Genomic DNA, 16,689 nt, shown 5'->3' with positions numbered 1-16,689 from the left:
TGTGATATTTCTGTTATAGCAGCACTGGATGACCAAGACAGATGCCTACTGGAAAAAAAAAAAAAGCGAATTTCAAAAGGATCCATACTTCATGATTCCATTTATATAACATTAGTGAAATAACATAGAGATGAACAACTGATTAACGGTTGCCAAGGGTTAAGAACGGAGAGGGCAAGTGGGCATGCTATGACAGGGTAGCACAACAGAGTATAACAAAATGGTAGTTAATTTTATTGATTTTAGTGACATTACATAAATCTACACATACAGCCACACACACATAAAATGAGTGCATAATCTGAAAAAGCTCTATGGATCGCACCAAAGTTTTTTTCCACGTGGTTTACACTTACTTCCCAAGCAGCTCATGACTCAGAAAGGGAAGCTGGGTATACTATTTATTGGGCCTTGTTATATACTGAATTGTGTCCCCCAAAAGTATGTGCTGTAAATTCTAACCTGTGCACTCCTGTGGAATTATTTTACCAAAAAGCAATTTGGATATTTTGGTCCTGGTTTCTGAACCCTGCCCAGGCTGACTGTGATGGTTAGGACTGTCTGTCAACTTGGCTTGTCCATGATTCTCAGTATTTTGGCAGTTATATAATGTTGTAATCACTTCCCTGTTGAAATTTGATAAGTGATCACCCCCATGATAGAATCTGCTGAGTGGTACTGGCAGGGGTGGGGTCTGTGGCAAGTCACTGTCCCCTTAGCCTTCATCTCTCTGCCTTCCACCATCTACTTCCTTCCTGCTCACCTTGCCAAGGTCACTGGCTTATTCTGGATCCAGCAGCTATCTTGTCTGACCTCTGGTTCTTGGGACTTGAGCTAGCAGCCTACCTGTCCATCTTGGGATTTGTCAATCTTCACAGTCTTCGAGCAATAGTCCTGCTCCCTGACCTGCTGATCTTGGGTTCCCCAGCCCCTGCAGTCATGTGAATCAGGAGAAACTTGTGGTCTTGCCTGCTGACCTTGGGGATTCCTTGATCTCCACCAGGCCCTCCTTGGAAACTCTATGGGGCAGTTCCACTCTGTCCTACAGGGTCGTTATGAGTCAGAATCGACTCGCTGGCAACAGGTTTTTTTTTAAAGTAGGAGAAAACAAATTTCTGTTCGGTAAAGCCACCCATTTAAGGTATTTCTGCTATAGCAGCACTAGATAACTAAGGCGAACTCCTTCTACCTTTAAATAATATAAACAAGTTCTTTTATGACAAGTCACTAAAGCAGGGAACCCTGGTTTCTGACCTGCTGATCTTGGGTTTACCAGCTTCTGTGGCTCTGTGAATTGGGAAAGGCCTCTACCCTGATCCAAGGACTTGGGATGTTCCTTAATATACACCTTTACATATATTTATGCACTTTACTGGTTTTGCTTCTCTAGAGAATCCAGCCTAAGACACTAACCTTTACACAATTTGGCTGCAGATCCCACCCACTGGTCTGAACTTTAACCGGTTAACCTGGGGAACCACACCCAGTAACCAACTTTCACCAGGATAGGCTGAGGTGCCCAGCCCAGTAGTTGGCCTTTACCAGGATTTGCTGCCTTCTCCCATCTGACCTTTTACCTAGATTGGCTGGGGAGCCCTGCCTAGTAGCTGACCTTTCCCCAGATTGGCTGGGGAGCCCCACCCTATACATGACCTTCACCTGCATTGATTAGGGATCCCACCTTGTAATTTAAAAGGAGTACTTGGGCTGGCTTATAAAGACCTTGGGACCTGAGAGCAGATCTGCCCTAATAGAGAGGAGAGCTGCCTGAGTATTGCCCTGACAAGACCCATTCCATCGGGGAGATTATCTGAAGCTGTCCGGGTTGACAAATAGAGAAACATGTTCTCTGCTTCAGGGACCTTTCCAGATCTTGCCAGTATACCTTTCCTTGAGTTGCATCCTGAGTAACCTGACATTGACCTTGAATTGCAACCTCAGTTGTATCCTATTACTTCTGCCTTGTTACCTGAATAAACCACATAACCATGAGTATAGTCTGTGAGATCTGTGTGACTATTGCAGCAAATTATTGAACCCAAAAGAAAAATAGTGTGCCATGAGGAGAATGGCTGCTGTCAGAAATAACAGAGAAGTGAAAATGCTGAGGTATTTCTTGATCTCTGCCTTATAGGAACCAGCATTATACTAATTCTGGTTCGTAGATATTCTTTAGACTTCTATGTCTGCAGATGTAATCCTATTTGGGAATAGGAGTTTATTGTGTTAATAAGTCCATATCAGTGTAGGGTGTGTCTTAGACCACTCACTTTTGAGTTATGAAAGGAACAGATTAGGCACAGAATCAAGCAAAAAAGCATAGATACCAAAACCAAACTCTGTCGTTGAGTTGATTCCAACTCATACTGACCCTATAGAACAGAGCAGAACTGCCCCATACGGTTTCCAGGCAGTGTCTGGTGGTTTTGAACTGCCAACCTCTTGGTTAGCAGGCGTAGCTCTTAACTACACCACCAGGGTTTCCCAGCACAGATGGGGAGATATATGTCACATCACATGAAGATCACCAAAGAACTAAGGAACAAAAGCTGAAAAGAGGCAAGGAACTTCTCCCAGAGCTGAAAGAGAGAGAAACCATATTCCCCTTGAGCCAGTGGCCTGAAATCTAGCCTCCTAAACTGTGAGAGGAAACCCTGGTGGAATAGTGCTTGAGAGCTACTGCTGCTAACCAAAAGGTTGGCTGTTCAAATCCACGAGGCCCTCCTTGGAAACTCTATGGGGCAGTTCTACTTTGTCCTATACGGTCACTCGCTATGCGTCAGAATCGACACACTGGCAGCAGATTTTTTCTGTTCGTTAAAGCCACCCATTTAAGGTATTTGTTATAGCAGCACTAGATAACTAAGGCAGGCCCCTTCTACCTTTAAATAATATAAACAAGTTGTTTTATGACAAGTCACTAAATTTTATATAATATAAATAAAAATCACTCTCTATTGCCATTGTATAAACACTTGCATAAACTAAACAGGACAACTAGAATTTCAAATCTTCATAAAAATTACAAAAATTTTGAAGTTTGAAAAGATCTTGATTGTACTGCTAGGTCCTGTCACACTCTCACCCAACTTCCTAACTATAGTACTTAATCAGTTTCAAGAGTTTTAATGAACAAAATAACATATGAATGTAGAACATTCTGTTTATAGAACAACTTGAGAAATAGAAAAGCCATACTTTCCTGATCAAACTTAAGAATTCAACAAACATCAATCACTAAGGAAAAATATTCTGTGGGTACTTCCTATATTCATGAATGTAAATATAAATCTATTTTCTGAGTTAAAAGTAAGTTTCACATTTTCAAAACTTAGTTACTAAATCTAAGTATTTTCAAACATATAAAAATCTATGCAATAGATGTCCACTTCTGGGAAGATGGCATAAACATACTTTTACCCACTAAGTACAACTATAAACCCTGAAAATTATACATTAAGCAAACCTAAGTCACTGAAAGGTGGAAAGAAGAAGGCAGACCAGCTTGGGATCTCAGGAATGACAGAGTGGTCAGTCCCTTGGGTTTTCATTTTGCCTCACATACCCCAGCCTTGGAGCTGAGGAAGCCAGCAACCTTGAAATGCCAATGAGCACAAACAAAAAAGGTCCAATAAAGCCTGTTCTCTCAACACACACACATGCAAAAAAAAAAAAAAAAAGAGGGAGAAAAGCAGCATGATAAGACAGAAAACTCTTAGAAAATAACTTCCCTACTCCAGCCTAACATCAAAGTAAAACTATGGCCCCACCCATGCCAGCAAGAGCCAATTGGGGAGCCTAGATTACCACCTCCATCAGGTTATAAAAAAGCGTTCCAAACCCCCAGCCATCGTTTTGCCAGAAAAGATCAAATATAGGGGCCAAGATTTTCATTCTAACCAAGTAGTAACTAGGCTGTCTACTTCATGGTGTCAGTGAAGACCATGCAAAGGGATTAGACTACAACCCCCACCTGGTAGTAGTGAGGAGTCCTGCCCCTCACCGTGGCTGTCAATTAAGCCTCAAAATGGAAACTTGGATTTCTATCCCCAGCGGGCACTAACAAGGTAATGCCCCACTTGCCCTGACAAAGTGGTATCAGAAGAAGCCACCGAAAACAGAATTTAAAAACAGAAGGTTTAAATAAGATCCAAAGTATTATAGCAAAAATGCCCACAGATTTCAATGGGAAATCACTCATCACATCAAACGCCAGGAAGATGACAACTTGAATTAAAGAAGATAATCAACAGACACCAACAACAAAACAACAAAAATATAAGAATTGTTTGGCAAGGATATTAAAGCAATCACCATAAAAATGCTTTTAATGAGCAATTACGAAATCTATTACAAAAAAAATCATAAACTTTCAGCAAAGAGTCTCAGCAAAGGAAATACAAAGAACTTTAAGCAAATTTTAGAACTAAAAAATAAAATAACGCAATTTTTGAAAAAAATTAATGGATGGGTCCAACAGCAAAATGGTGGAAGACAGGGTAAAGAATCAGTGAAGTAAAAGATAAACAAGAGCAATTATACAATCTGAACAAAGAAGAAAAAACTGAAAAATAAAAAAGAACAGAGCCTGTGAGACTGTTTTAACTATCTAGTACTGTTAAAACAGAAATACCACAAGTGAGTGGCTTTAACAAACATAAATTTATCATCTTACAGTTTAGGAGGCTACAAGTCCAAATTCAAGGCACCTGCTATAGGGGAAGGCTGTCTCTCTCTGTTGGCTCTGGGGGAAGGTCCTTTTCTTCTTTCAATATCTGCAGGCCAGGTGTTCCTTGGAAATCTCCATGTATCTTGGCATCGATCTTCCCCTGGGTCTAGAGGCTTCTCAGCAAAAGGACCCCAGGTCCAAAGGATGTACTCCACTCCTGGATCTTCTTTCTTGGTGGTAATGAAGTCCCTTTCCTTTCTGCTCACTTCTCTTTTTTATATCTCAAAAGAGATTAACTCAAGATATAACTTAATCCTATAGACTCCTGCCTCATTAACATAACTTCCTGCTCATTAACATCATAGAGGTTAGGATTTACAACATATTGGATAATCACATCAGATCACAAAATGGAGGACAACCACACAATACTAGGAATCATGGCCTAACCAGGTTGACACACATTTTTGGGGGACACAATTCAATCCATAACAGAGACTACAAGAAAACATGTAACATTAATTGGAGTCCCAGAAAGGGAAGAGAAAGAGGGCAGGGCTACAAAAAAGAAGTACACAAATAATGGCTGAGAAGTTTCAAAATTTGACAAAAGACAAGCTTACAGATTCAATAAGCTGAATGAATTCCAAGTTGGACAAACTCAAAGAAAACCCATACTAGGATACTAGTTATCCTCCAAATATGAAACAACTATGGCTAGAAAAGCCAAAGGGTGGCCTGCAGTGTGATTACTTTTGTGCTGGCCTTTCTAGCCATGGCTTGTAACCGCCACCCAACTGATTGTGTGATTAGGTAATTGCGACCTACCAAGGGGATTGGTTAGTTTTGCCTTAAAAGAGCCAATTCCAGAGCACAGAGGAGGAGCCCACCACCACCAAGGAAGGAAAGACCAGCAGGAGAGACCCAGCAACAGGAGACGGCATGGTAGGCTTACCAGGCCCACGAGGAGAGAAAGCTGAGTGCCTCTGGGCAGAGACTGAGGGACAGGGAGAGGCGTGCGTGCTGGAAGAACTGTATCCAGAGTGTTCTTGAGCCTGAATTGTAACTGTTACTTCTCTAATAAATCCCATAACTGTGAGTATGGTCTGTGAGTTCTGTGTGGCCACTGCAATGAGTTATTGAACCCAGTAGAGAGTGCTATGGGAGGGACAGTTAGTGCCAGAATTGGTAGAGATGGCAGGGAGAGGGGGCTTGTCTGGCCTCCACCTCAGGGGAATCAGCCTTACACTGTTGATCTTCATTCTTCTTTCCCCTTGGAGGGTTGGAAGAGGTCAGACACCACCCCCATGCAGTTTTTACAGCCACGTCGTAGTCAAACTTCTGAAAACTAAATACAAAGAAAAAAATCTTGAAAGCAGTGAGAAGGAAATGGCACCCTACCTACATTTCAAATGACAGTTTTCTCATCAGAATCCAGAGCGATAAGAAGGAAGTGTAACTGCATTTTACATGTGCGAAAAGAACTGTCAGTCCAGAATGGCATATCCTGTGAAAATACCCTTCAATAAAAAAAAAAAAAAAAAAAAAACTATTTTTTTTTTTTTAATAGTGAGGGGAAATTTAGACATTCTCAGATGAGAGAAAACTAAGAATTTGTGTGAGCCAACCTGTCCTAAAAGGATAGCAAAACGAAGTTCTCTAGACAGAAAGGAAATGGTAAAAGAATCTTGGAACATGAGGAGAAAAACATGTAAAAAGTAAAAGCATGGGTACATACATTTTCCTTCTCCTGTTTTCTAAATTACGTTTGAAAAGTGAAGAAAAAGTATAACATTGTCTGATGTGGTTGTAAATGTATGCAGAGGATATATTTATATTTAAACCAGGAAGGGCAAAAAACCAAAACCAAACCCAATGTCGTCGAGGTGATTCTGACTCACAGCAACCCTACAGGACAGTGTAGAACTGCCCCATAGGATTTCTGAGCCTGTAATCTTTTTTTTTTTTTTAATCTTTACCGAAGCAGACAGCCACATCTTTCTTCTGTGGTGGGTTCAAACTGCCGACTTTCAGTTGGCAGCTGAGCGCTTAACCACTGCGCCACCAGGACTCTCAAAAAATAGAACAGCAAAAACTTCAGTACACACGCTAAAAAAAAAATTTATGTATTTTTGTGCTGATAAAAAAAACTCAGAGCCGTGGAGTCGATTCCGACTCATAGTGATCCTATTGGGCAGAGTAGAACTGCCCCTGTAAAGTTTCCAAGGAGAGCCTGGCGGATTCAGACTGCTGACCTTTTGGTTAGCAGCTGTAGCACTTAACCACTAGGACACTAGGGTTAAAATGACTAAATTAAGTGAATCTACCAATTCTCATCTGCTACTCTAATTATTACCAGGAATATAAATAGGAATTTTTTTTTTTATAAATTGAAAAACAACAAAATACCCATTGACTTTCGTGCCTTACTAATTTCACACATCTTATGTCTGAAAACTGCTTTGCCAGGGGTTTTCAGGTGTTGTTTTCACTTGAGAATTGTTTTAATTTGTATTTTTTAATAAATAGTATAGTAATACAGTATTAAAGGGTACATCCTTCCACCATTTTGCCTCAGAATATCCAGTTAGCCTCCTCCTATAAATAACCAAAGTCCTCCAGAGATATTTTGTGAATATTGAAGCTAATGGGCCTTCCTCCCCCCGTCTTTTTACACAAATGTTACTACATGCATAACTCTGCATCTTGGTTTTCACTTAATAAATCTTCAAAAATTTTTATCTCAATAGCTTCCTCATTTATAAAAAATAACTGTATGACACTGTATCATGTGAGTGCATCATATATTTGTTGTTAGGTGCCATCGAGTTGCTATTGATTCATAGTGAGCCTATGTACAACAGAACTAAACACTGCCCAGTCCTGTACCACCCTCAGAAATGTTGCTATGCTTAAGCCCATTGTTGTAGCCACTATGTCAATCTATCTCACTGAGGGTCTTCCTCTTCTTCACTGACCCTCTACTTTACCAAGTATGATGTCCTTCTCCAGGGACTTATCCCTCCTGACAACATGTCCAAAGTATGTGAGACATAGTCTCAGCATCCTTGTTTCTAAGGAATATTCTGGTTGTACTTCTTGCAAGGCCGATTTGTCTGTTCTTTTGTTAGTCCATGGCATATTCTTCACCAACATCACAAGTCAAAGGTGTCAATTTTTCTCTGGTCTTCTTTATTCATTGTTCAGCTTTCACATCTGCAGGAGGCCACTGAAAACACCATCGCTTGGGTCAAGCGCACCTTAGTCTTCAAGGTGACATCTTTGCTTTTCAATACTTTAAAGAGGTCTTTTGCAGCAGATTTGTCCAATGCAATACGTCATTTATTTAGGTTGTGATAATTTCCTACTCCAATGTTTCAACAAATAACTTTGCATATCTGTAGAATAAATTCCTAGAAGTGGAAATGCTTAATCAAAGGGTATGTAAATTTCAGAAATTTTGATAATTATTGTCAAATGGCCCTTCATAGAGATCGTTCCAACATGCACTATCCCCAGCAATGCAGGAGTGTCTGCTTCCTTCTGCCTTCTTTAATACGATGAGTCATCTTTTTGATCTTTGCCAACCTGACAGGTAAAAAACTCCCAGGATAAGCATTCTATTCAAGGGTAACTATCAATCTTAAAGTGAAAGGATTACCTCAGTGCATTAATCACAAAGAAACAAAGTGACCTTCAAACTGAAAATGGCTCTATCTTGTATCAAGTCTATGATACTACGCATTTAAGTTACCCTGTAGCCCAGTCTACCCTTAGCGCCTGTCATTCACAGGAAAAGAGAAATGAATGGTAATTATCAGACAAAAGTAATATTTGAGCAGATAAGTTTTTGTTTATCAAAATATTATTTACCAAGTACTGTCAGAAGAGTGGATCCTGATGGTGCAGTGGTTAAGAATTATGGGGAGCTGTGGCTGCTCACCAAAAGACTGGTAGTTTGAATCCACCAGCTGCTCCTTGCAAACCCTATGGGGCAATTCTACTCTGTTCTATAGGGTCGCTATGAGTCGAAATCATCTCAACAGCAACGTGTCTGTTTTTATTTTCATCAGAAGAGTAGTTAAGATTTAAATTACTAGGCAAATTGGATATAAATCTAAACTTACTGCCATGTAACCTTGAATGTTTTTCATGCATCAGACTATGCCCATGAATTACTGTTAATAATGCCTTCTGCTCAAAAACCATTTTAAAATCTACTGTTCGTAAGAATATATTAATATCTCTAAGCACATATAAAACCCACTGCCATTCAGTTGATTCTGACTCATAGCAACCCCATAGGGTTTCCAAGGCTGTACCTCTCTATGGAAGCAGGCTGCCACATCTTTCTCCCACTGATGGTTTCAAAATGCCAACCTTTGGGTTAGCAGTTGATCGCTGTAACCACTGCGTCCCAAGCACCTATATGTACGTAGTAATAAAAAATTAACACACTCTCCAAAAGAAGTTTAAAAAAAATAAGAAGTAAAACAAAAGTTTTTGGAACTTTTGATAATACATGAGGTCTCTTTCTGATCTGCCATTCTAATTCAATGATTTTTAAATTACCTGATTTTTTTTAAAGTGCAAATTTCTTATCTATTCATACGCAAATTTTATTTTTATGACAGGCAAGCAGGTTTTTCTTAGCACACACACTGTAAAATTTGATACGTGGATAAACTAGTAATTATAAATAGGGAGTTTTAGGTTTAAGTAATTACTCTGGCTTATTTAACGTTTCAATAACTGACACAAGGCAGCTCATCTGATTACTGACATTTCAAACACCTAAGTTATGGAATTTTAAAATTCTGTACTATTTCCTATTTACTTTATTAACTGGGTGACAGGGCACTTATTTCCTAGAAACATGTATAAACTTCATTAAACTATTACATCTTAAGGTATGCATATTAGAAGGATTAATTCTTGAATCAATAATTACTTTCAAAATAGTGTTAATCCCTGTCTACCTGAAAAATGATAGGAACACACTGAATGTTTCACTTGGAGGTAAATGGTCCATGAATTAAATTTTAAATTTTTCAACATAATATATTTTACTCCAATAAGCGTGCATGGCTGATTATGTGGATAGAAAACAACATACTCACTAAAATAATGTGGATGATTCTGTTGGTTTAATACCGTGAATTTCACATGAGAGAAATACACACACTCTTGAAAGAAAATTCAGTCCATCATCAAGTATTTACTGAGTACTTTCTTTCTAAAAGTCAAGCCCAGTACCAGGTGCAGAAGTCCTGGCAGGGTCTGCATCTCAGCACTCTGCGTACAGAAGTGTAGGCTAGGTGGGGTGAAGTGCTTTGTCTGTAGAGAATGATACTCCCCAAACCAAACTTACATTTTCTCCAGTGTCCTGGAAAAGCATCCAGGCACCGGAAAGGTATATAACAGCTTTAAAGAGTGGGAAATGAGGACCCTAAATGCAGAATAGGAAGCAAACTCATCACTCCTCCAGGGCGTCGCACAAAAGGTGCAGACTAAAAACTGTGTCTACCTTTAAGACCTGAAAGGGAAACAGCCCTACCAGAGGCATGGTCGCAGTCTCATTTGCATAAGCACCCAAACACTGCCGACGTCATCGCCCAGGTCCGAATCCCGCGCCGTATTACTCCAACAGCCATTCCCCACGAGGAAGGATGCAAAGGGAAACACCAGGTAGCGGGAGCCCGGGGCCTCGCTTTCCTTAAACTAAGAGCGTCAGACGCCTCTTCCTCTGCCCTACGGAAAGGAATCCCCTCCGTACCCTCCCCCCAGCTGCAGCCCCCTGGACCGGGTGGGTCACTCCTGCCCCAGGGACGTCTCGGGCGTTTCGATTTATTCATTTTTACAAGACTGGTGTTCACTTAAAGACGTAAAGGCTTTCCTACAGTCAAAACCTTCCTCTACCCCGGCCACGCAAGACCAGCCATGCGAATGAAACAGTCTAGGTTCCCAAATCCTTTGTATTTTTTCTTTAAAATCCCCAGCACCATCAACATCACCACCACCCTCTCAAATCCCGGGATGCGCAAAAACACGCAAGCTGTGCCTCTTTAGTAGCCACGTGCCTTGTCCGCGGCGAAAGGCCCACTTTAGGACCGTTTATCGCAAGGAGCCTCCAGCAAAAGACGACTAGAGTGACTTGAGAAGCCTGCCTTTGGCAGTCCTCTTCCGCAGTTGCAAAAGCAACGAGAAACGAATGAGGAACGAGCCTCTCTCTTCTCTCCGCCCCACCGCCCAGCCGCACGAGGTTCGGCTTCCAATTCACCAAGCGCCTCCCTGCGCCTCGACCCTCCCAGCTGCCCCCTTGGACTTCCGCAAGTCGGACCCCACCCTTCATCCAATCCCGACTTGACTGGGAAACGAGTAAGTATCCCGGGGATGCCGTGGGAATTTCCACGACGAGAAGGAAGGATGGCGGCACGTTAGTACCCATGTGCCTCCCCATATACGCGGCTTCTTGCCCTCAACTCTGAACAGGTGCGGGACGCAGAGCCTGGAGGGTCACCTGAGGAGCCCAGCCTCGCCCTCCCGTGACTTGTGAGCCGCCCTCCTTCAACCCACCCCATCACCCAGTCAGCCAGGACAAGATTTGAGTGCTTCCAGGGATCTAGCTATCAATTTCGCTTTTTTCCCCGGTCCCCGGGTTCCCGAGTGGTTACTGGAGCCCTACCCCGCCTCAGCCATGTCCTTAGCATTGGGACCGTGTCATTACCGTTAGTGCGTCTTGTCGGGGCGCCTCTTTGCTGCTTCCACGTCCCAGCAGTAGCAGTAGCCGCAAAAGGGCCGGGTCCAGGTGGTGGCTGTGATGAAGACCGCAGAGGAACTGTTTGCAGAGTAGCAGCTGCTTGCCAAGGGCGGGCCCTGGGGTTGGGTTTAGGTGGTCGCTGCTCTGCGGGCTGGCGAGGAGAGACTCGTGAGCGCCTGTGTGTCTGCCAGGGAAGGAGCACGGGATGCAGGCGCGCGAGTGCGTGCGCATGTGTGTGTGAGTGAGTGTGTGAGTGAGGGTGTGACGGAGGCGCCCACGTGCCCAGCCCGCCGGTGCTGCGGCCGCCGACAAGCTGCAGAGGGGGAGGAAGGCTGCGGGGGGGTGGGGGGCGGAGGACTGGGCGCTGCAAGTCCCAGCCTCACCGCCCCTTGACGCAGAGGCCGCTGCGGCTGCCTGGCGGCATCCTCCCTTCTCCCAGGGAGGGGCATAAGGGGCTCAAGATGGACTTAGGGAAGCCCTGCTCCAAAGCAAAACAAAACGAATACACTCAGTTACTCTGGTGCTCACCTAGCCCACTCAACCGAAAGGATGAGCACCAGTTGCCGCCCACCTACCGCCCCCCCCCCGCCTTTGTCTTAGCGAGGATAACAATGGAAATGATCCTCCCTCGCACCCTTTTGAGTGTTCTCCAAGAGTCAGTAATGCGACTAGGAGCAAGGAAGAAGGAGATGATCCAAAGATGACTTTTTCGTAGCTTTATCCCCACGCCGGCCATTCATATCTCTTGCAAATGGAAAGCACTCTGGGCATTTTCTTTTCCAGCAGTCGCCTGATAGTGCTCAGTGATTCCGGGTAGGGTATGAGGAGCTGTTTTAGGGAGCTGGAGCTCACCCTACAATTGATTCTTTAGTATCTCTTCTGAAAGTGGTCTCATTACAAGATAAAAGGCTGACTTTTACCTCTTGTGACAATCAAGACGGGCTTATAATTAAACCACATGGAAAATTCCTAAAATATACATCACTGAGCACAAAGCTTATCCTCCCTTTGAAAAATGGTTGAATCTTCCTTGAAACAGGGCATATGCCCTACGGATTAAGTTTTTCGGTCCATGAAACTTTCAAAAATTTGATGGAAATGCAAAATTAACGTAATACACATTGTAGCAGAAAGGTTCAGTGACTTGGCAAAGTATGTTTTTCACAGCTAATTGATATTACCATAAAAAAAAAATACTCTTGTGCCCTTTTAGGCCTTCCAGCAAACCCTCAGATTTTGAGGGTTTGAATCCAATTAAGATTGAATTAAATAATAAGGCTATTGGAGGCAGCTATTTCATGTACTGAAAAATCTCCTGGAAAGAAATCACAAGACCTAAATTTCAGGTCAGAACATTGCTACTAATCCTTAGCTTTTAAAGCAGCCAAAAGAGCTTTTTCTCAGCCTCTCCTCCAATCCCACCGTAAAAAATAAATAAATAAAAATGGATTTGATCCCCTGAATGCTCCTCCCTGCCATGGGTAAGTAAATGCACTTTGAGAGATGCACCACAGGAAAAAAATAAAAATAGTTGCAATAAAGCTCTTATAGAACATCTCACATAATTTGCTTTGTACTTCACAGCTTTGTGACAAAAAAAAAAAAAAAAAAAGTGAAAAAACTCACTGCCATACAGTCAATTCTAACTCACAGCAACCCTATAGGACAGAGTAGAACTGCTCCATAGGATTTCCTGGTGGATTCGAACTGCTGACTTTTTGGTTAGCAACCATAGCTCACCGTAGCTCTTAACCACTGTGCCACCAGGGCTCCAAACAGGCAGGCAAATATTTATGTTGATAGTAATCACATTTATATATATATGAAATTATATATTTAGAAAATGAGATACAGTAGAAATGTTACCTGTAACAACTGAGAAGAATTTAAGAAAATGTGCAGAGCTAGGCCATCCGTAGGGAGCCCTGGTGGCACAGGGATTAAGAGCTCGGGTGCTCACTGAAAGGTTGATGGTTTGAACCCACCAGTTGCTCCATGGGAGAAAGATGTGACCGTTAGCTTCCATAAAGACTACAGCCTTGAAAATCATAATTAGTTTTATCTATGGGGAATGAAATTATCTGTATGCTTGCAAGAATGGTTAACAGTAGTACAAAGAAGTCCTAAGTGCCTCAAAGTATTACTTTTACACTATTCATTGATGCTTGACACCTGTCTCAAATACATATACAAAGCCACAAGTCACAAAATATTTGTAGCTTAGTGCAATTCCCTTGAAACTGACTAGTACTAATTAATGTTTTGATGCTGAAGAGAAGCAGGAAAGAGCAGCAAATATTGAACATCCCATTAAGCACCTGATGTTTTATACTGTCTTATTTAATCTTCTCAACTAATTAATGAGAGTTTCCCTAGTTCAGAGATTATAGAGAGGTAATAATCAGAAAAAAAAAATTGCAAAACATCACTGTCATGGATTGAATTGTGTTCCCCCAAAATATGTGCCAACTTGGCTAAGCCATGATTCCCAGTATTGTGTTGTTGTCCTCCATTTTGTGATCTGATGTAATTATCCTCCATTTTGTAATGTGCTGTAAATCCTGACCTGCATATGTTAATGACCAACATGTGTCTGTCAGTTTGTCTTACCATGGTGGCTTGCATAGTGTTGTGATACTGGAAGCTTTGCCAGTAGTATTTCAAACACCAACAGGGTCACCATTGGTAGACGGGTTTCAGGGGAGCTTCCAAACTAAGACAAACTGGGAAGAAGAAAAAAGCAGTCTACTTCTGATAAAATTGGCCAGTGAAAACTCTATGAATAGCAGCAGAGCGTTGTCTGATATAGTGCCAGAACATGAATACGACTGGGCAAAATCTGCCTTCTAAAAGTTGACCTTAATGATGGGAATAGAGTCAGTATTCTGAGAGCTACATTTGCACATGTGACAAAACTCAGAATAAGAACAAACAACTGTAAACATCCATTAATAATTGGAACGTGGAATGTACTAAGTATGAATCTAGGAAGATTGGAAAGCATCACACAAACATTGATATCCTAGGCATTAGTAAGCTAAAATGGACTGGTATTGGCCATTTTGAATCGGACAGTCATATGGTCTACTATGCCCAGGAATGACAAATATTGGAGGAGTGACATCTCATGCATCATCAAAAAGAACATTTCCAGATCTGTCCTGAAGTATGATGCTGTCAGTAATAGGATAATATACATATACTTCAAAGAAGACCAGTTAATAGGAGTAGTATTCAAATTTATGCACCAAACACTAAGGCCAAAGATTAAGAAATTGAAGATTTTTACCAAATTCTGCAGTCTGAAAGTGATCAAACGTGTAATCAAGATGCATTCATAATTACCATCAATTGGAATGTGAAAGTTGGAAACAACGAAGAAGGATTGGTACTTGAAAAATATGGCCTTGGTGATAGAAATGACACCAGAGATCACATGATAGAATTTTGTAAGACCAATGACTTCTTCACTGAAAATACCCTTTATATCCTAACTGAATTTAGAAGCCATCTCAAGAATAGATTTCACGCATCGAACACTAATGACCAAACACCAGGCAAGTTGTGAGATGACATCAAGGACATCATACATGAAGAAAGGAAGAGGTCATTAAAATGACAGGAAAGAAAGAAAAGACCCAAATGCATGTCAGAAGAGACTCAAATTTGCTCTTGAACTTAGAGTAGCTAAAGCAAAAAGGAAGAAATTATGAAGTAAAAGAGCTGAGCACAAGGTTTCAAAGGGCAGCTTGAGAAGACAAAGTATTATAACGAAATGTGCAAGGACCTGGAGATAGAAAACCAAAAGGGAAGAACACAGTAGGTATTTCTAAAGCTGAAAGAGCTGAAGAAAAAATTCAAGTCTTGAGTTGCAATATTGAAGGATTATATGGGGAAAATATTAAATGATGTAAGAAACATCAAAAGAAGATGGCAGGAATACACAGAGTCACTGGACCAAAAAGAATTTGTCGACATTCACCCATCTTAGGAGGTAGCATCTGATCAAGAGCTGATGGTACTAAAGGAAGAGGTCCAAGCTGCATTTTTTTGCACTGGCAAAAAACAAGGCTCAGGAATTGATGGAATACCAATTGAGACGTTTCAGCAAACAGAGGCAGTGCTGGAGGTGCTCACTCCTCTATGCCAAGAAATTTGGAGGACAGCTGCCTGGCCAACTGACTAGAAGAGATCCATGTGTGTACCCATTCCAAAAATGGTGACCCAACCCAACGCAGAAATTATCTAACAATATCATGAATATCACACACAAGTAAAATTTCACTGAAGATCATTCAAAAGCAGCTCCAGCAGTACATTGACAGGGAACTGCCAGAAATTCAAGCCAGATTCAGAAGAGGACACAGAACGTGTGATGTCAAATGGATTCTGGCTGAAAGCAAAGAATACAAGAAGGATGTTTGCCTGCGTTTTATTGGCTATGCAAAGGCATTTGACTCTGTGGATCGTAACAAATTATGGATAATATTGCAAAAATTGGGAATTCCAAAACAGTTATGCTCATGAGGAACCAACACATACACCAAGAGGCAGTCATTCAAACAGAACAAGTGGATACTGCATGATTTAAAGTCAGAAAAAGTGAGTGTCAGAGTTGTAGCATTTCACAATACTAATTCAATCTGTATGCTGAGCAAATAATCTGAGAAGTTGGACTGTATGAAGAACGGGGCATCAGGATTGGAGGAAGACTCATTAACAATCTGCGTTATGCAGATGACACAACCTTGCTTACTTAAAGTGAAGAGGACATGAAGCACTTGTTGATGAAGATCAAAGACTACAGCCTTCAGTGTGGATTACACCTCAACATAAAGGAAACAAAAAATCCTCACAACTGGACCAATAAGCAACATTATGATAAATGGAGAAAATACTGACGTTGCCAAGGATTTCATTTTAGTTGGATCTACAATCAACGCCCATGGAAGCAGCGGTCAAGAAATCAAAGGATGCATTGCATTGGGCAAATCTACTGCAAAAGACCTCTGTGAAGTGTTAAAAAGCAAAGGAGGACTAGGGTGTGCCTGACCCAAGCCAGGGTATTTTCAGTCACCTCATATCCATGGGGAAGCTGGACAATGTATAAGGAAAATTGAAGAAGAATTGATGCCTTCGAATTATGGTGTTGGCAAGAATATGGAATATACCATGGACTTCCAAAAGAATGAACAAATCTGTCTTGGAAGAAGTACAGCCAGAATACTCCTTAGAAGCAAGGATGGAGAGACTTCTTTGG

General features: G+C 41.5%; 1 protein-coding gene and 1 long non-coding RNA gene across 4 annotated transcripts in view; one reads left to right on the top strand and one right to left on the bottom strand.

Moving 5' to 3' along the window:
• The window catches only part of SLC6A15 (solute carrier family 6 member 15), a 55,153-nt gene extending 43,465 nt beyond the window's left edge, over positions 1–11,688 (bottom strand). The window contains exon 1 of the mRNA XM_003405238.4: positions 11,397–11,688. The gene's annotated coding sequence lies outside the window, so the exon portion shown is untranslated. The remainder of the gene's footprint in view (positions 1–11,396) is intronic.
• Positions 10,251–16,689, top strand: part of LOC111748439 (uncharacterized) — a 57,275-nt gene continuing 50,836 nt past the window's right edge. For 2 of the 3 annotated variants that reach the window (XR_002784159.2, XR_010321784.1), the window contains exon 1: positions 10,251–11,047. This is a non-coding gene — a long non-coding RNA (uncharacterized LOC111748439). The remainder of the gene's footprint in view (positions 11,048–16,689) is intronic. The other variant, XR_010321783.1, reaches the window with a different exon arrangement.

This window comes from Loxodonta africana, chromosome 4 (assembly GCF_030014295.1).
Source record: "Loxodonta africana isolate mLoxAfr1 chromosome 4, mLoxAfr1.hap2, whole genome shotgun sequence".
Classification (NCBI taxonomy): Eukaryota; Metazoa; Chordata; class Mammalia; order Proboscidea; family Elephantidae; genus Loxodonta; species Loxodonta africana.
The sequence above is the reverse complement of the archived record's forward strand: the minus strand, read 5'-3'. Positions and strand labels throughout refer to the sequence as shown.